This window comes from Melitaea cinxia, chromosome 25, assembly GCF_905220565.1.
Source record: "Melitaea cinxia chromosome 25, ilMelCinx1.1, whole genome shotgun sequence".
In the NCBI taxonomy this organism is placed as follows: Eukaryota; Metazoa; Arthropoda; class Insecta; order Lepidoptera; family Nymphalidae; genus Melitaea; species Melitaea cinxia.
This window is the reverse complement of record NC_059418.1, coordinates 2175433-2191661: the sequence shown is the minus strand read 5'-3', so window position 1 is coordinate 2191661 and position 16229 is coordinate 2175433. Positions and strand designations below refer to the sequence as shown.

Genomic DNA, 16229 nt, shown 5'->3' with positions numbered 1-16229 from the left:
ACTTGGATTATATGGCTGTAGACATGACCAATGTTTCATTAGAAGAGCTAAAAACATCCTCAATCGCACCGGGTTGCAGCGGGGAAGTTTCCGAACAGTGCAACGATTTGGTCGTAGTGGAATCCACTGACCCTCCTAAAGAATCTACCAACGAACCCAGAATCAGTAGTCCCAAGCCATCGACGAGCTTTAGTCCAGATGTTATTCAGGTTGTCCATAAATTGTCACCATTGCCAGATGCTGCCAAAAAACGATCGGCTACTCGGAAGAGAAAAAGTGAAAAAAGTGAAATTTTAACATCATCACCATACAAAATTATTGTTGAAGAAAAAGAGAATGAAAAGAACATTAAAGAGAAACAGAAAATTTTGGGATTAAAATTCAATACTACATTGGCTGAGAAGGGAAAACAAACGAAGGGCTTGATGATCAAAGGAAAAAATAGAAAGAAAAAGGAACCATTAACTCAAATACCTGAACCTGACAACGACAAAACGACTTGCGTAGTTTGCTTAGAAGACCATAACGAAGACTGGATACAGTGCTCTAGCTGCAATGGGTGGGCACATGAAGCATGTGCTGACATTCCTGAATGTGCAGATGCCTACATATGTGATCGATGCCGATTATTTTAAAAGTGTCCGGAGCTGGGGGTTTGGACTTAAGTCCGTCCGGTAGTACGTGCCACTTGCAAGATTTGCATTTTTTGTAGCCAAAGTTTAATTTAATTTTATAAAATAGTTTATGCAGAAGTTGCATTTTTGTTGATTTATTTTGATTTTATACTTTGTTGACTTAATTATTTCATAAATAAAGTGATTTTTCTATAAGAGGTTTTTATTTTATTTTTTGAAAATCTTAGGTGTCCGCCACTAGGGGACTTCCCCCTACTAGATAAAGAAGATGGCATAACAAAATGGCAAAGTCATTTATTATATTTGTTTATCGAACGATTTACTTATTTTTTTTTCTTATCTTATTATTTTTATTATTTAAACGATTAGTTTTTTATTATTCTAGCTGACCCCGCGAACTTGCCGACTAACAGTCGATAAATGTGATACAGATTAGTTCAACTTAATTTATGATTTTATGTATACTAATATTATAAAGCTGAAGAGTTTGTTTGTTTAAACGCGCTAATCTCACCAACTACTGATCCGATTTGAAAAATTCTTTCACTGTTAGATAGCTTATTTATCGAAGAAGGCTATAGGCTATATATCGTAACGTTAAGAATAATAGGCACGGAGCACCAATGAAGAATGTTTCAAAATCGGGTTTTTTTCCTTTTGAGAGCTTCCGCTGCGTGCCCTACTTAACAGTAAAAGTTTTGCAAACATTATATATGACAGAATTGTTCCTATTCCACGCGGATGAAGTCGTAGGCGGAAGCTAGTGAAGTAATAAAATGAATACAAAATAAATATTACTCACACATCGAAACAAATCACAGACAACATTAATTATATAATTTACATTCCCGATGTAATTACTTATATAATATCTAGTATACTGACTCTAACTGGATTGACAGAATAATCTGGAATGATTCAGAGAGCAATCGATTTGACGTTTTTGAAGTTTATTGCAGTTTACTCATATAATGAACTCGTTACGTTTCTCGTAACGCCATCTATCGGAACCCTATTTTCTACGATAGATGGCGTTACGAGAAACGTAACGAGGTCATTCGTTCAGTAGATTTTACTCCTCATATTTTTTTCATACCGGGGACCTTAGCGGGCGTCCATAAATTACGTAAGGTGTTTTTTTTTAAATTTTGTGTCCCTCTCTCACCCTCTGGAGAGATGTTGTGAGATTTTATTCAACCCCCTCCCCCATCTCCCAATCTCACGTGAGATTTTTCAAAATGTGGGTTTCTTACGTAAACGCGTTGGATTGTATTGTAAAAAGAAAAAAAATGCTTTGTGCTTTTACTTACGATTAGTTAAGACGTAATCAGACACAATCAAAAAATCAGACAGTCAGTAGATGTATAACGTCGAAGTATGAATTATTTTCTTTCGAATGAATTAGTGAATGATCTTAATCGTATTACGATTACGCTTAAGATTAAATCTTAAGCATGTACAATCTGGATTAAATGGATCAAAATAGTGTAATTTTTTTTTGCTTCAATCAGAAAAAAAATTGCGTGATATTCGCCCTCTCTCCAACGTAAAATTAGATATACAACGTAAGATTAGATATACAATGTAAAATTAGATATACAATTCGATATAATCTGAAATTATTGTAGGTGCATCGCTTCCGTAAGATTGACAAAAATGGCATATCCAATTTTGTATTGGATGATTATTTTAATAACAGTCTCTGTGAGGTTTCACGAGTGAATTATAAATAATGTACCGTACTCGCTGCGGGAAACATTGAACTATGCCGCGCAGAGGCGAAGCGGGGGCTGGGGAGGGTTAAGAGGGCATCATGCCCCGGGTGCTGCTCACAAAAAGGCGTCAAATGGTCCGCAAAACAAAATGGTATGATTTTCGAATGGTGCGGGAGGGCGCTAAAAAGGTATTGTGCCCCGGGCGTGAGTAAAGCTCGCTACGTCACTGCCTCGAAATGCTCCTGTAACAGTCATCACTTTGGTTCTGACTCTTTTTAAATGTGATTTTCACGTCATAGTTTTCATGTCATATCTAGAACTTTGGATAGTAATCCAAAGTGAGTCCTAGATATTTTTCGCTAAAAACTTTTTTTATTGGCTTTTATTATTTATAACAATAGATGCAAACATGCAAACAGGTACAAGTAAAGCGTTAGGAGATAAAACACAAAATATAGTCGAATTGAGAATGCCTTTTTTGTATGTCAGTAAAAATAGTTTTCTCTATAAAAGCTATTTGTAAATGTACAGATGTATAATTATCATTATACTCCGTCCATTCGTTTATTTTCTTTTTGACAGTTCAAGAAAATTTGAAATTAGTGACTCCCTCACACGTTACCAATTCGATTTGAAATAATAATCGATTTTATTTAAGAAGAATTTTCAATCGATTTAATGAAATATTTTTAGTTTGCAAATATTAATTATTATTGTTTATTAGGTGTTTTGTTAGTACTTAGTTTGTTATAAAGTAGGTAGGTATGAGATTTACCAATTATATTTGCTCATAACTCTTGACATAAACTTTATTTAGACTTTATAAACTACGCGTTTTAAAATTAAATTTCACTAACGCGTGCTTAGTAAGGTACATTTTATAGCAGTCGTCAAAAAATAAATGAATGAACAGAGTTATCGTTCTTTACTCTTGATTTGAAATTAAATTCCAAGATTTCGACTTAATTCCATGCAAATAATCAATCTTGGAGTCATAGATATTATTTTTATTTTCTTTTTTTTCAATAAATTTATAGAAACAATAATTTCATGACGTAAAATTATTTTTATCATATGATCGATTTATTGTATTTCAAGAACTGTCTGTGGTTGTTTATTATGCACAGGGAACTTCACTACTAGTCTACTAATTACTGTAGAATTTTATAGTACATTATTCCGAAAAAAAAACTGTAATTATAGGCGTGAATTGTCAAAAAGAAAAAAAAAGGGTTGGACAAGGTATAATATATACACGTATAAAGTATGGAAAGTTTGCTTCCAATACTAGTAGCTGTTCGCGGTATAAATGGCGATGGCGCGGTATGAACTGTCACACTGTGTGACATGGGCCGGGGAGGGGTCCAAAATTTTGGGACATCACATTTGTTAGTATTTAAACATGATATGATTAGAACCACATAACTTTTAGAGAATAACTTTTAATAGCAAAGTTTAAATAGATTTGCTCACGAAATGACAGTTTATAAATTTTTATTTCAACCTTTGATTAATATTGATTTTATTGGAAAATACAATAATTTAAATAGGAATAAAAGCAATATCGAAACCGCCATTTTGATTTAATAATAGGTGTAAAATTGTAAAATATGTGTGTATTATTCTTAGCAAGCCCTTTCATTTGATACACATATTGTAGGAGTGTATTAAAAATGACTATCCTGCTATCTTTAGAAGGTCGCCATGTTAGATTTACAGTGACGTCACTTTATTTTTTGGACTATTCTCAGCAAGCCCTTGAATTAACAAGTTGAAGTGGCAGTGAGCAGACGTGCCCTGAAATGGAGACCGCGTCTTGGCAAACGCAGTGTGAGATGCCCTCCGGCCCGTTGGACCAACGATTTACGTAAGATTGCCGGTTTAGTTTGGATGAGGATTGCGGAAAACCGGGATGTCTGGCGTGAACTTGGGGAGGCCCATGTCCAGCAGTGGACTGTAATAGGCTGAACTAACTGACCTTTAGTTTGATACCCATATGTAGGAATGCATTAAAAATTACTAGTCCGCCATTTTGCTTATGGACACCATGTTGGATTTAAAATGATCACATAGCTCAACATGTATTGTCATCAAACTAAGCGTGTATGTAAAATTTCAGATCTAAAACCAATGTTTTGATTTAATAAACGGTAAACTTTTTTTTAAAATATCATATCAAAAATTGACCGTTCCAGGGGGGATCGAACCTGCGTTTCCGACTGACCGTGTCAGCGCTCTAGCCAATCAATCCAATTAAACGGTCAATTTTTGATATGATATTCAAAAATGTTTAGATTTCTTAATGTGTGGGTAGCACAAAAATAAAATCGTACATATTAAATGGTAAACTTTTAAATTAGATGACGTCGCAATTGGTAAGGTTGAATGTGACCAAATGACACGGCTGGAGTCAAAAATTTACGAAATTCGGTGACGTAATTTATACATGACTCCATACCTGGTAACATCAATGTGTATGTAAAACGAATTTGCGAATTCTACCCAAAGCGATCCCCACTCCGTCGTCAAGCGTTAAAAAGCCGTGTCAATACGTATATACGTATGTAGTACGGAAAAAACCGTGTATTTTGTCTTCAATCTAAAATATGTGTAATAATGTGTAATTTTGTGTTTGCTCGCAAATGAAAAAAAAAACGAATTTGATTACCGCGACCAGTAATTCAACGTAGGTAGACGAAATAATAGTCAGGTAAATGAAATGCGTATCCTCCTGGGGTTCAAAGTGATAATACTAGGACAAAATCAGTTTGCAGTGAAGGCCCAAGTATGAAAACAGAGACTTGAAGTAATGGCCCACTGTGATAATACTAGAACAAAATATTTACCGACACCTGGTATGTTTAAATGACGCGCCATATCATGTTTTCGCTGTCGGTTAGTTTGTGGATATATTAGGCATTATGGCAGTACTGCATAAAGGGACCGGGAAGGGGTATCTTCGGTCTTCTGTCACCAAACGTCGTGGCAATGACGCGTGTAACGAGAAGAGGTTACTTTAACTTGTAAATATCTTTACAATCTTAATCTAATACTTACTGTATTTTTTATTGTTTTAGAGATAAAGAGTTAAATTATGCGTAACAATTGTTAGTTTACCGTAATGACGACATTTTCGACATGTGTTTTTGATGATAATTTTTTTGTACTAGTACTAGTACGCCGGGCGGGTATAATATAAATCGCTTTTTTTAATGGTGTTGCATCTCGTTCATAATAATAAGGTTTGGCATTCACGTGATATAGAAAAAAAGAACGGGATAATTATTTTTGTACCTAATAGTTATTTTCTTTTTTACAGCGCTAAAAGATTGTCAAGTATTATAGTACACACGTGGTTCAATAAGTCCCGAGACTAAGTACTAAAAAAAGGTCTTTTTTATAAAATAATTTTTATTCATCAACATAGTCTCCTCCAAGAGCGATACAGTCCCTCCAACGCTTTTCTAACTTTTCTATCCCATGTGTGTAGAACGATTTGTCTTTGGCTTCAAAACAAGCCTCCGTTGCTGCGATAACTTCACTATTTGAGTCAAATTTCTTACCCTGAAGCATTTTTTTGAGGTCTGCAAACAGCCAGTAATCGCTGGGGGCCAAGTCTGGCGAATAAGGGGGATGAGGAAGCAATTCGAAGCCCAATTCGTTAATTTTGGCCATCGTTCTCACGGACTTGTGACAAGGCGCGTTGTCCTGGTGAAACACCACTTTCTTTTTGTTCATGTGAGGCCGTTTATTCGCAATTTCGTACTTCAATCGCTCCAATAAGCACATGTAATAGTCACTATTTATATTTTGCCCCTTTTCAAGATAGTCGATGAAAAGTATTCCATGCGCATCCCAAAATATAGACGCCATAACCTTACCGGCCGATTTCTGAGTCTTTGGACGCTTTGGGCGGCTTTCACCAGCCGCTCTCCACTCCGCTGCCTGCCGATTGGATTCCGGAGTGAAATGGTATATCCAGGTTTCATCCATTGTTACATATCGATGTAAAAAATCCTTTTTATTATGATTCATCAGTGCCAAACATCGCTCTGAATCATTGATACGTTGTTCCTTTTGATTAGTTGTAAGCAAACGCGGCACCCACTTAGAAAAAAGCTTTTTCATGGCCAAATTTTTATGTAAAATAGTGAAAACACTACCAGCTGAAATCTTCACTATCTCGGCTATCTCTCGCACTTTTACCTTCCGATCTTCCAATACGATTTTGAGGACTTGGTTAATATTTTGTTGAGTCACTGCTTCATTTGGACGACCTGAGCGTTCCCCATCATTGGTGTCCATGCGACCGCGTTTGAAGTCGGCATACCACCGACAAATGGTTGCTTTAGAGGGAGCTGATCCTGCATAACATTTTATAAGCCATTGCTGTGCTACAACGGTATTTTTTCCCAATAAAAAACAATGTTTTATCAACACGCGAAACTCGTTTTTTTCCATTGTATCGAAATGACAACCGTAGCGTCACTTAAATGTTTCAAAATCAATAATTTTATTGTTCAATTTTTAAAAATTTGACACATATTCTTGTATTGATAGCCAGTACTTTTTAAAAATCAAAAGAGTTTTTAATATATGCGCCATTTCCAGGTTAGTCTCGGGACTTATTGAACACTCTAGTACAAATGTTGTTAGTAAAATTGAACGTTTTTTATGTAATTTTTGAGTTCTTATTATAAAAATAGACTAATTATGTTAAATATTACACAGTTACAGTATTGTTATTGTGCATTTTTTTTATTTTTTGTTTAGATTCCTATTCGCTGTAGGGTTTTTGATATTTTTTTTGCAAAAGAAGGCTAATAATGAAACATAAATGGTCTAAATAACATTGTTAAGTTAATTTAAATTTCATTTTTTTCTTTTTTAAATATGATTATTGAGTTATTTTTGTGAGAGATAACTAATTATTGCAACTTCTATGCAGCTAAAAGTTTATTTTGTTGATCTGTACTAGTTTTAAGTGTTTAAATACTAAGTTTTCATAAGATTTCTAAGACTGTTTAGTTGGCTTTCAAGTTAATGTAACAACCCAATTTGATAAATAAAGAACAAAAGATTTTGGTATTTTTTCTTTTTGTCTGACAAGCTTAAATCAATATTATAATAGCCCTAAAATATGACACCTGTAAATATTGGGATTAACCAGATACAAACATTTTTTGGTCTGGGCGTTCAGTACTTTATTAATTAGTTCTAATATTAGGACATTGGGTCATCCTCGGAAGTCCCCTCTATTAAACTGAGCCGCAAGAGGGTATTATTAGAAATAACTCAAAAAAGACTCGTCAGATTTCAATCAAATTTAAAAGAAACCACATGACAAGCACCAACTTTCAATTAAAAAGAATTGGTTGTCTGTAAAGTTGGTTTACGAATGACTTTAACGTGACAACGTCATACCAAAACGTATCCTTGGTCGAGTTAAAGAGAAACAGATGCGGCGCGAGCGTACAATGAATAAGCGTAACGGGACGATGAGCATAACGGGGCAATGAGTCAACCTTTTTCGTGCATGCAGCCGGCGTTCATCGATTTATTAGACGTCGTCACATCAAAACGCGTGTAAATATATCATAATAATAATCATAAGAAACGGTTCAGACATAAGTTCTGACTTAACACACATAAACAAATACAATCGAATTAAAATTCTGCTCCTTTTTTTTAAGTTGGTTAAAAACAGTAATATGTACCGACTATTGTACGTTTGAATGGCAAAGCCAAGGCCAACAAGGCAGACAGTTAATAAGGCACGCGAGAATGTATGACGTGGGCACAATGATTATTACTCGCATCGATTAATTTGAGACTAGACAATTCCCGCTCTTTCATCTGATTTTAGGATTATATATTCCTACTAGCAACCCACCCCGGCTGCGCACGGGTGCAATGCCGATACATAATATACTACAGAATGTCTTTACAACGTTCACAGGCCCCTGCCGGTAACGCCGCAACTGCTATGCTATCCCAGCATTTTAAATCTGTAATATCTTCGAAAATATTCGTGTAAATTACATGTTATACATGACCACATTAGTCTATATTAAATGCAGAATGTATTAATGGTACTTAATTGGATAAGGATTAATGCTATATTGTTTAAAATCACTTCGTAAATAAGCCATTATTTCTCGTATAAAGTAAAGGATTTAAAGTGGTTATTGTGAGTTATCCCTAGAGATAGATATATACCACCGCGGACTTTTTGTAGACCTTTTTATGGTGTACAATACTGCAGTGCATTATTTTGATATATCTCGTAGGGCTCAGCCAGCGTTTGCAATGTAAGCGCCAAAAAATATGTTCATTTACGACATTACATTAGAATACAAACTGTGCCAATGGGCTCGTCAAACTGTAATATCGTGATAATCAATTGGCACGGCTGTTGAGCGCTGAAATTTAACGGTTCTACGATTTTGTGTAATGCTCAAATGTTGTAGTGAATGTTCTCTACTGTTGTGTATTGTTTTGTATTACGTCAATTTAAGAGCTCAAATCCCCTCTAGGCATTAAGTTAATAAATCTTCAAAAAAGGAGCAGGTGCTCAATTCGATTGTTTTTTTTTAACCGACTTCCAAAAAAGGAGGAGGTTCTTAATTCGACTGTATTTTTTTTAATGTATGTTACATCAGAACTTTTGATCCTGTGGACCGATTTCGACAATTTTTTTTTAATCGAAAGGTGGTGTGTGTCAATTTGTCCCAATTAAATTTATTTGAGATCTAACAACTACTTTTCGAGTTATATCTAATAATGCTGCTTTACTTGACGCTTTTTTCGTCGACCTACGTTGTATTATACCGCATAACTTTCTACTGGGTATACCGATTTTGATAATTCTTTTTTTGTTGGAAAGAAAATATCCCTAGTTTGGTACTATGGTAAGGAAACCAGGATCTGATGATGGGATCTCAGAGAAATCGAGGGAAACTCTTTAAAATCCGCAATAACTTTTTACTGGGTGTACCGATTTTAATAATTTTTAATCTAATCGAAAGCTGATGTTTATCATGTGGTCACATATAAATTTTATCGAGATCTGATAACTACTTTTTGAGTAATCTTTGATAACGCGCAGTTACTTGACTATTTTTTCGTCGATCTACGTTGTATTACTCGTCGATGTAATTGAAGTCGTTTTTTTTTTCGTTTGCGAGCAAACACAATAATTGAAGTAAAAATTCTTTACGCACGCTTGACGCGACGAGAGCGTTACGAAAAGTATGATCGGGCGAGGCGAACGGTTGTTGAGAGGGAGAAATAAGATAGATTGAACTAGAAAAAGTTTTGTTTCATGTGGTCCAAAGCACACGCGTTTCTTTTTAACCGACTTCCATAAAAGGAGGAGGTTCTCAATTCGATCGTATTTTTTTATGTATGTTACTTCAGACAAAACTTTTACAACTACTTTTCGAGTTATATCTAATAATGCGTTTCTATTTGACTATTTTCTCATCGACCTACGTTGTATTATACCGCATAACTTTTTACTATTTTATCAATTTTGGATAACGCTATTTGACGGAAAACGATATTATTGGCCAGTAGGACCTGTTTCCACTAAATTAATTAACTGCAACTTTAAAATTAATACATACGAATAAAAATATTTCATAAATATAGTAGAATTCAATGGTAAAAAAGAATAATGTATCAAAAAAAAAAAAAAAAAAATTACTGTCGGATACATCCGTCAAATAGCGTCCCAGATTTTTTTTTATGTCACTAGATCGGCGAACAAGCGTACGGCTCACCTGATGGTAAGCGATTACCGTAGCTTATAGACACCTGCAACACCAGAAGCATCGCAAGCGCGTTGCCGACCCAATCCCCAATCTCCCCAGGAGCTCTGGTCACCTTACTCACCAACAGGAACACAATACTGCTTGAAAACAGTATTATTTTGCTGTGATCTTCTGTAAGGTCGAGGTACTACCCCAGTCGGGCTGCTCTATATTTTGAGCAGGAAATTCCTGCTGTGCCCTACCTCAGTGAAATATAGTACCAGATAGCAAAATGACGTTTAAGGCCATTCCGTATCAACTCAAAAGATCCCTACATCTGAATGACATTTTTAAAACAAAGTGCAGCGTATTCAGCGCCATCTAGCGTAGACTTACATATCTCATCAAAAAGGATTCTCAAATATCTCTTTTTTCTGAACTTGCAAAAATGAACACATAAAGAGCTCTTTTAACTGAGTTCAACGGAAAATTTACTTCTCAAAATCATCAGGGTACTGGAGAAGGTATACTTCATTTGAAACCCGGAATGGGGTCTCCGTCAAGCATTCGTGGCATAGCTCTAAAATGCGAAAGACTCCTGCAGCGAATTGGCTCCACACGTATCGACTCGTTGTTCCTGTGGGCCTAGCCAGTGAGGTCGAGAGGGTGGCGTGAAAAAAATGTCTGTTCAATATTATATCATAAAAACTTTGCTTGAGATAAAAATCAAATTCAGTCGGTCAGTATCAACACTAACTTAGACATGCTAATACGTATGCTGTAAAATAATATAGGTATGCTATAAATATATATATAAATAGATTCAATGAGATATATATATTGATAATATATATAATAGGAGTTGAATAAATTATAATATTGTTGCATTTATATTAAATGACGATTATCATTGTTACATATTTATTATGTAAACGTCTAACGTCTTATCGTATCTTTTTGCGTTTTATTATTGCACCACGTGTGTGCAATTAATCTATCCGTCAATAGATGGCGCTGTTATTAGTCACTTGTAATTTTTCATCATTATTAATGAATTTTAAATGAAAATCAGTTTATTTCACTATATCCGTTACAAAATAATAATAATAATATCTTTAATTTATAAATACAAAGGAATATACTTAATACTCTTTTCAATTTATTTTAATTTTTGTTTCATAATCTTTCTAGGAATTACATGCGATGAATCAGCCGACACACGCCGGCTCTGGTTATCAAACACCTCAAAATAATCTGCGATTCTTTGGAGCAAAATTATTTCAAAACGCAATAAATTTACTTATAAATAATCTAATCAAGACAAAGAGGAGATTAAAATTGGCTTTTATTTTTAAACTTCAGAAACCGAATTCTGGTATTAGATATAGGTATATATCATAATTTTGAGTCAGACGTTGTGTAGTATGTATGTAGGGTTGCCAACTTTTTTTGACAAAAAAAAACGTATAAAATGGTTTGGATAGGAAAAAATAAAGTATTTGGAAGAAAAAAAAAGTATTTTTCAAATTTTATGTTTTTATTGCTTTAAAAACGTATTTTTGTGTGCCTTTAGCACATGCTAACAATTTTTTGTTATATTTAAATGTTTCAAACTTGTTTAAAAATCATTATTTAAATTTATATAAATAAAAATTCGTTTCTAATTAAATTTATTGACGCTATATTTCTCTCTTCTCGCTACTTTAGATTCATTACTAAAAAAACCCTTTCAGTAAAAGCTTAAGTAGTGGGAACAGAAAGTAAGTAAGAATTTTTTTTTTATATTTGGTAAGCTATCAGGTGCATTTTTAAGTATATATTGCCATTTTTCAACTGTACTTTTCACTGAAATTTTTTTATCATCATTAGTGATTTTTTTTTGTCTTATACATTCGGAATATATATCCTGCATCTTAACATTTAATCCGTCTTGTAATTTAGTTTTTATAATTATCATTTCAAAATTTTCAAATTTAACCGCATTTTTTAAGGACTCGTTAGGGAGTATTGAAAGCCAGTTATCTTCGCTAAGGTCAAACAATTTTTCCAACCATTGATTCCTTAACTGCATATAAACAAAGCCAACGGTCAATTTTTCTACAATATCGTTGATAGTGAGTAGTGACATCTGTGACAAATGTCAGATTGTCACCTGTCCTGTCACATTCAAAACACCACATCTGTCATCTAACATTTCGTTCAGTAATTTTAAATCCTTTCCATCATCCGTTTTACCTTATGTGTACCGTTAAATAGTTAAATACCCATAATGAGTATCTTGTTTCACGCATCACAGTAAAGATTGAAAATAAAGTATTTTCATATACTTTATTTGTATGCAAAAGTATAAAGTATATTTACCAAAAATAAAGTAAAATACTTTATTATAAAGTATGGTTGGCAACCCTATATGTATGTTCAAAAATTATTTTATTAAAAAGTAGTTTCGAATTGTCATTTTACAAATTGAAATTTTTATGAAGAAACTTCATTACGCAGGCTTGACTTGGAGAGTAAGCTGGTCAATGCGTGACGTAAAGTGTGACCAGGCAAGGCGAACGGAGCAAGAGAGAGGGTTGCGAGCACACACATTTTCTTTCTTCTTTCTGTCATAGCCCACACCACAGTGCCGGCCTTTTAACCGACTCCAAAAAAAGAAGAGATTCTCAATTCAACTGTATTTTGTTTTTTTTTTGTATGTTGCTTCAGAACTTTTGACTAGGTGGACCGATTTCGATAAAAAAAAAAATAATCGAAAGGAGGTGCGTGTCATTTCGTCCTTTTGAAATTTATTTGAGACCTACTTTTCGGGTTATATCTTATAATGCTTTTACTTTTCGTCGACCTACGTTGTATTATACCGCATAACTTTTTACTGGGTGTACTGATTTTGATGATTTTTCGAAATCTGATGTTTATCATGTGGTCACATTTAAATTTCATCGAGATCTGATCACAACCCATTGAGTAACCTTTGATAACGCGTATTTACTTGACTATTTTTTCGTCTACTTACGTTGTATTACTTGTCGATTTAATTAAAGTGGTTTTTTTTTTGTTTGCTCGCAAACACTATTTTGTTTAAGAAGTTTTACTTCAGTCGTGTGGTCTAAAGCACACTGTTTTTTTTTTTTTTTTATTTAATTATAATCAAGAGTAAGACCGATGAATGGACAGGAAACTAAAAATAACTGCGTTGTTACTACTTAAAAAATGTATTTTAATATAAAATTAGTAAAATCTTGAATCTTCTATGAAATACAGCGCCACTAAATCCACACATCTTTAAATTGATACTCAATACAGACTAGCCAGTTATTCTGCAGTGACCCCTGCTGTCTGCTTCATGTATCTATGATAAACTAAATAAAACTTAATTATAAAACTATTAAAAATATATAATTAAAATTAAGTCGTTTAAGAACTGTTAAATGTTTTTTATATGAATGTGAATTAAACTTATAATTAATACTGCACTGATTGGATTATTTATTGTTAGTGAGAAACCAAACCCGTGGGGCAAGCTGGGGCATTAGCTCCAGCCTGACTCGAAGACAATAATTATTATTTCAGATTTTAATACGGAAAGCTTTACAAAATTTAGTCAAAACCTCCGCAAGCTATTATTGAAGTAGCATTGATAGTGAAAGTAAATGAAAATAATTGTTTGCAGGCAAACGAAGAAAAACCGACTTCAATTACATCGACAAGTAATACAACGTAGGTAGACGAAAAAATAGTCAAGTCAATACGCATTATCAAAGATTATTCCAAAAGTAGTTGTCAAATCGCGATAAAATTTAAATTTGACCACATGATAAACATCAGCTTTCAATTAAATTAAAAATGATCAAAATCAGTACACCCAGTAAAAAGTTATGCGGATTTTCAAGAGTTTCCCTCGATTTCTCTGGGATCTCATCATCAAATCCTGGTTTCCTTATCGTGGTACCAAACTAGGGATATCTCCTTTCCAATAAAAAAAAAAGACTTATCAAAATCGGTTCATAAACGACGGAGTTATTCCTGAAGATACATAAAAAAATATATATAGGTCGAATTGAGTAACGTCCTCCTTTTTTGAAGTTGGTTAAAAATAAGCATTTTTAAATGAAAAAAATGAAAAAACTTATCGCTTAATAAAACACTTTTTTCGGATTTTATCGCGAGGACTGTCTGAGTCCTCCCGTGACCATGGTTGCTGTAAAGTATCCGAAACGTCGGGAATCAAAATTTAATAATAAACCGCGATAAAATCCGAAAAAAGTGTTTTATTAAATGAGTAAAATTCGCGTAAACATTAGAAAACAATATGAAAACTTATCGCGTTTTACATTTTTTTTGCAAGTGTTGCCATGTTAAGAGGTCCGATATTTTTGATGGTACAACGCGAACAGATTGATTATAATAATGAATTGATTTGAATTTGCCACCAAATTATTGAATCTTAAAGATATACAGTTGCATTTTACAGAACACATAGGTAGGGCACGTTATAGCAGGAAATTTCCTGCTAAAAGTATGGAGCAGCCCGGCTAGGGTAGTAACTCGACCTTACAGAAGATCACAGCTAAACAATATAGTTTTCAAGCAGTGTTGTGGTCCTGTTGGTGAGTAAGGTGACCAGAGTTCCTGGGGGGAATTTGGGATAGGGTAGGCAACGCGTTTGCGATGCTTCTGGTGTTGCAGGCGTCCATAAGTTACGGTAATCGTTTACCATCAGGTGAACAGATGTACATGTTTGCCGACCTAGTTACATAAAAAAAAAGACATACAGACAGTTGCATTTTACAGAACAAATAATTATTACACAGGCTTTTTAAGAATTTGTTTCTTTTTTTTTGCGATGAATAAAAGTTACTCTTATACGAAAAGGCTACTAAACCCTTTTCAATAGGATTAATCAAAAGTCCGAAACAGTACATAGGTGAATATAGAGGTTAGTCATAAGTTTCAATTTTGCATTCCACACGAGATTCGTACTAGCGCTGGTAAAACATACGCCCAAGGCTTGTTGAAAATATAAATAAAGACACTGCTTATAAGTTACTTAATGTCACGTTTCTTTCTTTGTTACAGTAATCTCATTTAAGAAAAAAAAATGCTTGAAGAAGTACTGCCAACAATGAGAAGCTTGAGCCCTGATGCGGTAGATGTCGCTACTGTCAACAAAAAGTATATACTTGTAAGTAAAAATTTATTTTATATACAACAGAGACATTATATCAGCGCTATCATTTAACAGAGTCCTCAGATATAAGACAAGATACTACTCGAGCACTGATTTCACTACTTAATGTACGAAACATAAACAAATTACTTTAAAATGAAAAAAACTATTGAAAAGCACAAATACTGTTAGCAAATACAGCATTATTACAATAGATCAGCTATAAACATTTACCTTATTTCAACTTATTTGATCGTATATATATCAAGTAAGTTATATTTTCGAGAATATTCTTGGATACATCTCTAAATAGGTAAGTAGGTACTTATCTATCATGTTGTTTCCAGGTTACGCAGAAACAGTTCAAAATTATATTTATTGAAGTATGCATGTGTTGGAAGTACCAGAAATCTGATCTTTAGTAGTAGCTTATAATCCTTAAGAAATTTATCAAGGCATCTTTAAAAATAAAAAAAAAATAAAATAGGGGATAAATTGATTCATAATTATTATGCTAAACTAGGCATACCTATTTCTTGCGTCATTGTTATATAGGTATACAAATTCTAACTTTTCCATACATGTTGAATATTTGTGCTATGTAAAAAAGGAATGTTGATATATTTCTTGCTTCACAAAAGTTTCTATAGAGAATTAATCGAATGATTAAAAAATGTAAGCTTGTTAGATGAACTTCTTATTTAATTAATTTATTGAAAATATTTGAGACGTATTTTGCTATCTAGTGGCTAATAGCCAAACTACAAAAAAAAAAATCATTTATTAAAAGTTCTGCTATTGTACGATAGGTAGCGCTGTTAAGTAAAATGTATAGATCTTTTATGACGATAATAATTTATTATCTAAAAATGATGTAATATTACTACGATTTATAAAATTTTATATTAAAATAACATCCGCGTATTATTCGTTACAATAAATAGTCATTCTTTCA

At 33.6% G+C, this 16229-nt stretch overlaps 1 long non-coding RNA gene across 1 annotated transcript; it reads right to left on the bottom strand.

Moving 5' to 3' along the window:
- Positions 1–15146: 15146 nt before the first annotated feature.
- LOC123665813 lies at positions 15147–15639 on the bottom strand. The gene is made up of 2 exons (XR_006745113.1): positions 15509–15639; positions 15147–15266 (listed from the first exon to the last, which is right to left on the bottom strand). It is a non-coding gene; the product is annotated as an uncharacterized LOC123665813 (long non-coding RNA).
- Positions 15640–16229: the final 590 nt, after the last annotated feature.